Raw genomic sequence first — 8,119 nt, 5'->3', positions numbered from 1 at the left:
TCTTTCCCCATTTCCCTAACTTGCTCTGCTCCCCACACTTGTGTTCCTGCTGTTCATCAAATTGCTCAGCCCCTTGGTGTCTCAAGGCCCTTACACATGTCTATGACTTTTAATAGGGAAGACTCTTGTACTCTATTACAAGTTAATCACTAAGGGGATGTTGCCTATGAGCTTAAATTATACATAATGGCCCATCTCTGGGAATCCTGCCACCGAGGTAATGAGCATTAAGTTAAAATACCTTTGTTTAGCTCACAGGAAACATCCTGACCAGATCCACCTGTGCATGACTGCAGGAAGGCTGAAATTAACACATCCCCTCCGGAGGCTGACGGGAACCAGGAAATGTTTGGCTTTACTCCCTCCCCTTTTAGTATAAAGGAATCCTGAATTCTAACTCAGGCAAGATGGTTCTTTCGGACGCTAGTCTACCATATTCTTGGTCTGCTGGCTTTCTGAATAAAGCCCCAATAACTCTTCTCTTGATTTTTTGGCCTGTATTGCAGCGAGCAGTACAAGCTTGGACTCGGTAACAATTTTTTTTTTTTTTGCGGTACGCGGGCCTCTCACTGTTGTGGCCTCTCCCGTTGCGGAGCACAGGCTCCGGACGCGCAGGCTCAGCCGCCGTGGCTCACGGGCCCAGCCGCTCCGCGGCATGTGGGATCTTCCCGGACCGGGACCTGCATCGGCAGGCAGACTCTCAACCACTGCGCCACCAGGGAAGCCCTGGTAACAAATTTTGAGGAGCCATCCAGGAGCCTTACTGCTCATGGCCAGCCAGCTCCACTTGGGAAGTTTTGGGCTAGGCCTTAGCAGCTGCTGGGACCACTTATTCGGAGGACCTGCCCTTCAAAATACCCTGAAGCAATACCTGCTGCTCCCCTGCTTGGCAGTTGGATCAAGGAATCGACATTTGGGAGACAATGGGCTACATATAGTAGGGTAAGTCACTCTGGTGTGTACAGCCAGAACTTTATTTCCTCTCCATTTGGGGCTTTTTCTCTGGAATAAGTCAGTTTGTTTTGTATTTGAGTGTGTTACCCTGTTGGAGAGAGGAAAGAGTTGTTAGACTTTAGCCTATTTGTGAACTGGTTAGTTTGTTTCTTTGGATGCTAGCATTTGTGTGTTCCATTTGTGTTTTGTCTTGAATTTGTCTTTAAAAATGGGGAATATTTCAACTATCCCTAAAGAAAATCCTCTGAGTTGCATTTTGGGTAAGTGATCTGATTAAAGCCGTGAACGCATGAGTGAGAAGATGATATTTTATTGTAAAAATGTGTGGTCCAGTACCTATCACGATCTCCACAAGGGGTTTATGCAGGGTTATTTTGGGACCCTGTGCACCATGTACTGCTACCCTTGCTGTGTCAATTACGTTGTTTGCGGTCTCCTGTGTTGTTGGCATATGTAAAACCCTGAGACCAAACTTGGGGGTTTATTTAGGATTTTGGTTGTCCCTTGAGTTTTTTGTTTCATTTTGTTGGGTACTGTTTCTCCACTTACAGCCAAATAAATTTTGTGATATTTAAAACTTTTACTGATGTCAAATGAAGGAAAGGAATAGAAAAATAAAAAACACCTATCTGTGGGATATTTACAGGGAGAAGAGAAAGGTTCCACTCGATTCCTAAAATCACCAAAACCTCAGCCCAGAATTCAGCCCAGTTGGTAGATGTCAAGGCAAAAAGGCATCCTTTTAATAGTTGGACGTGATCAATTGCTATCTATGGTTTTATGGTGGCTAGTCTGTGAAGAAGAGGGGAAGAATGATGGAATTCTTTATGTATAAACATTTGTGCTATTACATCAGGGAAAATAAGAAAAGGGGACGAGAGTGAGGATATGTTGCTTCAAACTTTAACTCCTCCACCTGAACTAGCTGTTCCAGTCACTCCGATATATCCACCCCTTCCTCCACCTTTCATTCTTACCCGTCCCCAGTCCCGACACTGAGGCTCAGGACTGCCCTTCCTTATAGGGACCACTTAGAAAACCTGTGTTAGTTCCTTGGGCACAGGGTCTTGGTCTGATATCATCATCTAAGACCTGACAGGCACTCAGTTTGGGCCAGGAGTCACTCCCAGGGCAGGGAAATTTCCCTTATGCCCTTATCTCATAGGGGGCTTAAATGCCAATGACCAGCCAGCTGGGTTTCTCAGACTCGTTTAATTGGAAAGATTGCAACCCTCCTTTACAGGGAGGATCCTCTACACTTGAAGCCTACTTAGCAGAACCCACAGCTGAACCAAATTGGGACCCCAGTGAGGGAGGAGTACACTTATTAGGGCACTGGTTTTTGGTGCATCTTGGCAGGGCTTTGAAAGGAGATCCAAAGCAATAGTTTGAACAAAATTCAAGAAGTTCAGCAAATGAAGACACCTCCAAATTTTTGGAAGAGATTTATCAGGCCTACAGACATTATACTAATGCAGATTCCAGGGCCCCTGAAAACATTAGAATGGTAAATTTGATCTTTTTTGAGCAAAGTGCCTCAGGTATCAGGAGAAAGTTGCAAAGATTAGATGATGCATTTGGAATGAACCCTTCTCAATGGGAAGATTTGCTTTTAAAGTGTTGAGCAGGGAACAACAACAGAAGAAGGAAGGTGCAAAATGAAATGAAATGCCACTTTTTTGGCAGTGACATTGGATTCCCAGTGACCTGAAGAGAGGGAAGCCACCATTGAAGAGGAGCAATGCACCTACTGTAAGGAAGAACATTGGAAAACAGATTGCCCTAGTCTAAAACATAAGAAGGAAAACAGTAAAAGATGAGAGCCTCTCATGGTAGACAGATAGAAACACTCTGAATGAAGAGGCCCAGGGGCTCCCTTGGACTTGAGGTGCCTATTCCCTACAGGAGCCCTCGGTGAAATTGAGTGAGGAATGAGCTGATGAACAGTCTGATAGACCTCACCCTGAAGTTTTTCACTAGAACAGCTTGACATCAGAGTCTCACCAGAACACACTTTAACCCTACAGGTGATGCTCATGAAAACCCCAGGAAAAGAGACAGAGCTCTTTCCCCCAGAGGTCTAGGAAAAGGTAAGGCCAGAGTATGTGCTAACTGCAACCCAGAGAAGGCCAAAAACACATGGCCAATAGGAATCCCATTAGAAAAGAATGCTGGGACACCTAATCTAAAACCGTATGCTCTGAGGCAAGAGGATCACTTCTCCCACAGATTGATTTGTCTAAATACCAGCCAGTGTATTCAGAAAGGACAAAGAAGGACAAGAGCTGATTTCACTTAGATCTCACCTTGCCAGGCTGGGAATGTAGTGCACAGTTGGTTTGATCCCTGAGGTGATCTGGGACACTGTGCTGCAGCACATGGATAATAGTACCCACTATGGGAGAGATGCCACCTTACAATGGACTCAAATATATCATGGGGCCTAACCTACAAAAGACTATCCAGTGAGTCACTCAGAATTGCATGATTTGTGCTAAAAATAACGCAAAGGCTGCTGTTGAACCTCCCCAGATGGGGATCCAATACAGAGAAACTTGCACCACTGAGGACTGGATGCAAATGTCTTGAGCTGTAGGAAATTTCAGATACCTGTTAATGATAGTGGACACTTTTTTCAGGATGTGTGGAAGCATATCCCACCTGGGCAGAAAGTCTCTGAAGAGTATGCCTGAGTCTTGGACAAACTGAAAGCTGAACATGAGTATGGTTTCACCATTGACATCTCCCTGTGGAAATTGGAGACCAGCAAGTACTATGTAACCATCATTGATAACCCAGGACACAGACTTGATCAAAAACATGATTATAGGCACATCTCAGGCTGACTGTGCTGTCCTGATTGTTGCTACTGGTGTTGATGAATTTGAAGTAGGTATCTCCAAGAATGGGCAAATCCGTGAGCATGCCCTTCTGGCTAACACTCTGGGTGTGAAACAACTAATTGATGGGGTTAACAACAAAATGGGTTCCACTGAGCCACTCTGAAGCCGGAAGAGATATCAGGGAATTGTTAAGGAAGTCAGCACCTACATTAAGAAAATTGGTTACAACCCTGGCACAGCATTTGTGCCAATTTCTGGCTGGAATGGTGACGACATGCTTGAGCCAAGTGCTAACATGCCTTGTTCAAGGGATGGAAAGCCGTCCATAAAGATGACAATGCCCGTGGAATTATGCTGCTTGAAGTTCTGGATTGCATCTTGCCACCAACTCGTCCAACTGACCAGCCCTTGCGCCTGCCTCTCCAGGGTGTCTACATAATTGGTGGTATTGGTACTATCCCTGTGGGTCTATTGGAGTCTGGTGTTCTCAAAACCTGGCATGGTGGTAACCTTTGTACCAGTCAACTTTACAACTGAAGTAAAGTATGTTGAAATGCACCATGAAGCTTTGAGTAAAGCCCTTCCTGGGGACAATGTGGGCTTCAGTGTCAAGAAGGTGCCTGTCAAAGATGTTCATCACAGCAACATGGCTGGTGACAGCAAAAATGACCCACCATTGGAAGCAGCTGGCTTCACAGCTCAGGTCACCATCCAGGTCAGATCGGTGCTGGATATGTTCCCGTGCTGGACTGTCACACAGCTCACATTGCTTTTTGCAAGTTTGCTGAGCTGAAGGAGAAGATTGATCGTCATCCTGGGAAGAAGCTGAAAGATGACCCCAAATTCTTGAAATCTGGTGATGCTGCCATCGTTGGTACGGTTCCTGGAAAAAGCCCATGTATGTTGAGAGCTTCTGACTGTTTTCTTCTGGGTCATTTTTCTGTTCTTGACATGACTGACTGTTGCTGTTTGAAGACTGGTGTCTTCAAAGCAGTGGCCAAGAAGGCAGCTGGAGCTGGCAAAGTCACCAAGTTTGCCCAGAAAGCTCAGAAGCCTAAATGAATATTAGCCCCAATACCTGCCACTCCAGTCTTAATCAGTTGTGGAGTAACGGTCTCAGAACTGTTTGTCTCAATTGGTCATTTAAGTTTAATAGTAAGACTGGTTAATGATAACAATGCATCGTAAAGCCTTCAGAAGGAAAGGAGAATGTTTTGTGGGCCCTTTGTTTTGTGTGTGCCAGTTTTAAGTTTTTAACATCAGTACCTTTTAATTGGTTAAAGCCCGTCTTAAGGAAATTATCCCCTGATTTGGATTAAGGCATTGGAATTACATTCATCCTGGACACCACAATTGACAGAAAAACTGAGAAAATGAATACTAATTTAACTTGGGATAAGGCCTTGTCAGTTGTTCTGTTACAGATCCATGGCTCCCAGAGCAGGCTTAAATTAAGCCCCTTTGAAATATTGTATGATAGGCCGCTCCAGGTGTCTGCCCAGGCAAGAGAATCTATATATATTCTCTAAAAGACCTAGTAGTTGACAATTATGTTAAAACTTTGGGCACTATAATAACATATATACATACATATATATAACATATATATACATGAGTTTGCCTCCAACAGGTCTGCCTATCCAACTGAAGTAAATGGTGATTTCATTATAGCTGGAGAAGGGTCAGATCAACCTATTTGCTTAATTTTGTCCAAATACTAAATTCCTATGCCACTTACATGTGTTGGGAACCGGAACTAAAACCCCAAGTTCAGTTACAAATTAGACAACAAAGTGCTAAGGGTTTTTATCAGGTTCAAATAGCTGTAGATAGAAAAGGAAAGCAGATTTTACTACTGACTAAAGTCTCTAAGGCAGTGGTCCCCAGCCTTTTCGGCACCAGGGACTGGTTTCGTGGAAGACAGTTTTTCCACGGACTGGGGAGGAGGTTGGCTTCGGAATGATTCTAATGCATTACATTTATTGTGCACTTTATTTCTATTATGATTACATTGTAATATATAATGAAGTAATTATACAACTCACCATAATGCAGAATCAGTGGGAGCCCCAAGCTTGTTTTCCTGCAACTAGATGTTCCCATCTGGGAGTGATGGGAGACAGTGACACCCGAAGTGTGTTGTTTGTCTGGTCTACTCCATAATCTCCTTTTGGTTGCTGTCACTGCAGAAAATGCTGCTTCACAAAGATAGGATATTGGAAATGGAAGCAGGCTTTTCAGGGCTTTTGAGACAATCTCAGGGTATCCTGCCTTGACGTTAATCCAGAATGTATGGAGATTTGAAGTTATCTCAAGTATACTTTTAAGGCCACCGTCATTTGTGATCTCAAGCAGTTGATCCTTTTCTAGCACGGACAAAGTCAATTCACCTGGCTTATTCGCAAATGGGTCGTGGATCCATTCCTTCCCAGTTTGGGGGTCTTACTTCTTGGGAAGTAGCGCTCAAACTCTTTTGAAAGCTGAAACAGTTGATCATGCATCAGCTGGGAGAAAGAAGGCCCTGGCTCAGTCTCTTTCAAAATCTCTGCTAATGTTTGAAACATGTCAAAAATCCCAATGTTCACCTGTCATCCCCATAATTCTAGTTAGGCTTTGAATGCAGCCACTTGATCTGCCGACTTGAACACAGTTGTCGTTCTCCCCTGAAGTGACAGATTGAGTTCATTGAGCAGGTTGAATATGTCACACAAGTAAGCAAGTTTTGCGACCCATTCTGTGTCACTGAAATGTGCTGCCAGTGGTGACTATTCTTCTAAAAGGAATCTCTAGAGCAGCTCTCATAACTCAAAAACTCTGGCCAGTGATCTGCCTTTAGAAAGCCATCTCACTTCTGTGTATAAGAGAAGACCTGAGTACTCTGCGTCCATCTCCTCATAGAGCTGTGTGAACAGATGTGAGCTAAGGGCAAGTACTTTAATGTGGTTGATAATTTTAATCACATCCTGCAAAACGCTGTTAAGTTCAGTTGACATTTTTTGGCTAGCCAGAATTTCTCTATGGATGACAGTCTGTAGACTCACATTCAGAAGCGACCTCTTTGACCTGAGTAGTGAAACCAGAAAGCCGTCCAGTCATGGCAGCTGCTCCGTCCATGCATATACTGACACAAAATGACCAATTCAGTTTTCCTGATATGTAATCATTCAAGGACTTGAATAGTTCTACAGCTGTGGTGTTGGTTGGCAGCAAAAGTGCGCATAACATATCCTCACGCATATGGTCCTGGAAAATATATTGCACAAAAACAAGCATTGTTGCCTTGTTGTCAACATCGGTAGACTTGTCAACCTGGATTGTGTACCACAGTGACTCACTAATCCTCTTTAACAATTGTGCCTCAATATCCTCTGCTATTTCATCAATTCCTCTAGTTATGGTGCTAGCTGAAGGAGGAACGCATACCACCTTTTGAACTGCAGCCTCTCCTAAAAGTTCACGACTAATGTTTTAGCAACTGACAGGATCAACTCTTCACAAATAGTGAAGGGCTTCTTAGCTTTAGCAATGCAGTTAGCCACTAAGAATCATGCTCTCAGTGCAGTCACATTTGATGAAGTGGGAGCCTTTAAGAATTGCTTCTGTTCTTCATGTTAACATTTTTTTCTTTTGAAAAATTTCAGAGGCTTGTCTTTTAATGCAGGGTGCTTGGTCTCCATGTGGAGAAGCACTTTTGAAGGTTTCATGGCTTCGTTGGATAGCTGGTTGCCACATATTACTCAAAGCGAGCTTAGAGAATGTGAATCACCTGTTGCAATGAACCCGTAATTTAGGTAGGACTCTTGGTATTTTCTTTTTCTTTTTTAAAAAATATTTATTTTCCTTATATTTTCTGGCTGTGTCAGGTCTTAGTTGCGGCACACAGGATCTTTGTTGAGGCGTGTGGGACCTTTTTCATTCATTACGGCGTGCAGTCTGCTTGGTTTTCTCTCTAGTTGCGGTGCTTGGGCTTCTCTCTAGTTGCAGTGCACGGGCTTCTCCCTAATTGTGGCGTGCAGGTTTTCTCTCTCTAGTTGTGTCGTACAGGCTCCAGGGCATGTGGGCTCTGTAGGTGTGGCGTGGGGCTTCCAGAGCATGTGGGCTCTGTAGTTTGTGGCACACAGGCTCTCTAGTTGGTGTGTGTGAGCTCAGTAGTTGTGGTGCATGGAGTTTGTTGCCCCATAGCATGTGGGATCTTAGTTCCCCGACCAGGATTGAACCCACATCTGTTGCATTGGAAGGTAGATTCTTTATCACTGGACCAACAGGGAAGTCCCTTGGTATTTTCTTTCTTTTTTTTTTGCGGGGGGGGGGGGGGGGTTTAA

General features: G+C 44.0%; 1 pseudogene; it reads left to right on the top strand.

Moving 5' to 3' along the window:
• The window catches only part of LOC103090638 (elongation factor 1-alpha 1-like), a 31,625-nt pseudogene extending 26,766 nt beyond the window's left edge, over nucleotides 1-4,859 (top strand).
• The last annotated feature ends 3,260 nt before the right edge of the window (nucleotides 4,860-8,119 follow it).

Source organism: Lipotes vexillifer, unplaced genomic scaffold, assembly GCF_000442215.2.
Source record: "Lipotes vexillifer unplaced genomic scaffold, Lipotes_vexillifer_v1.1 scaffold343, whole genome shotgun sequence".
Taxonomy (NCBI): Eukaryota; Metazoa; Chordata; class Mammalia; order Artiodactyla; family Lipotidae; genus Lipotes; species Lipotes vexillifer.
Note: the sequence above shows the minus strand (reverse complement) of the source record. Positions and strands in the feature narration are given on the sequence as shown.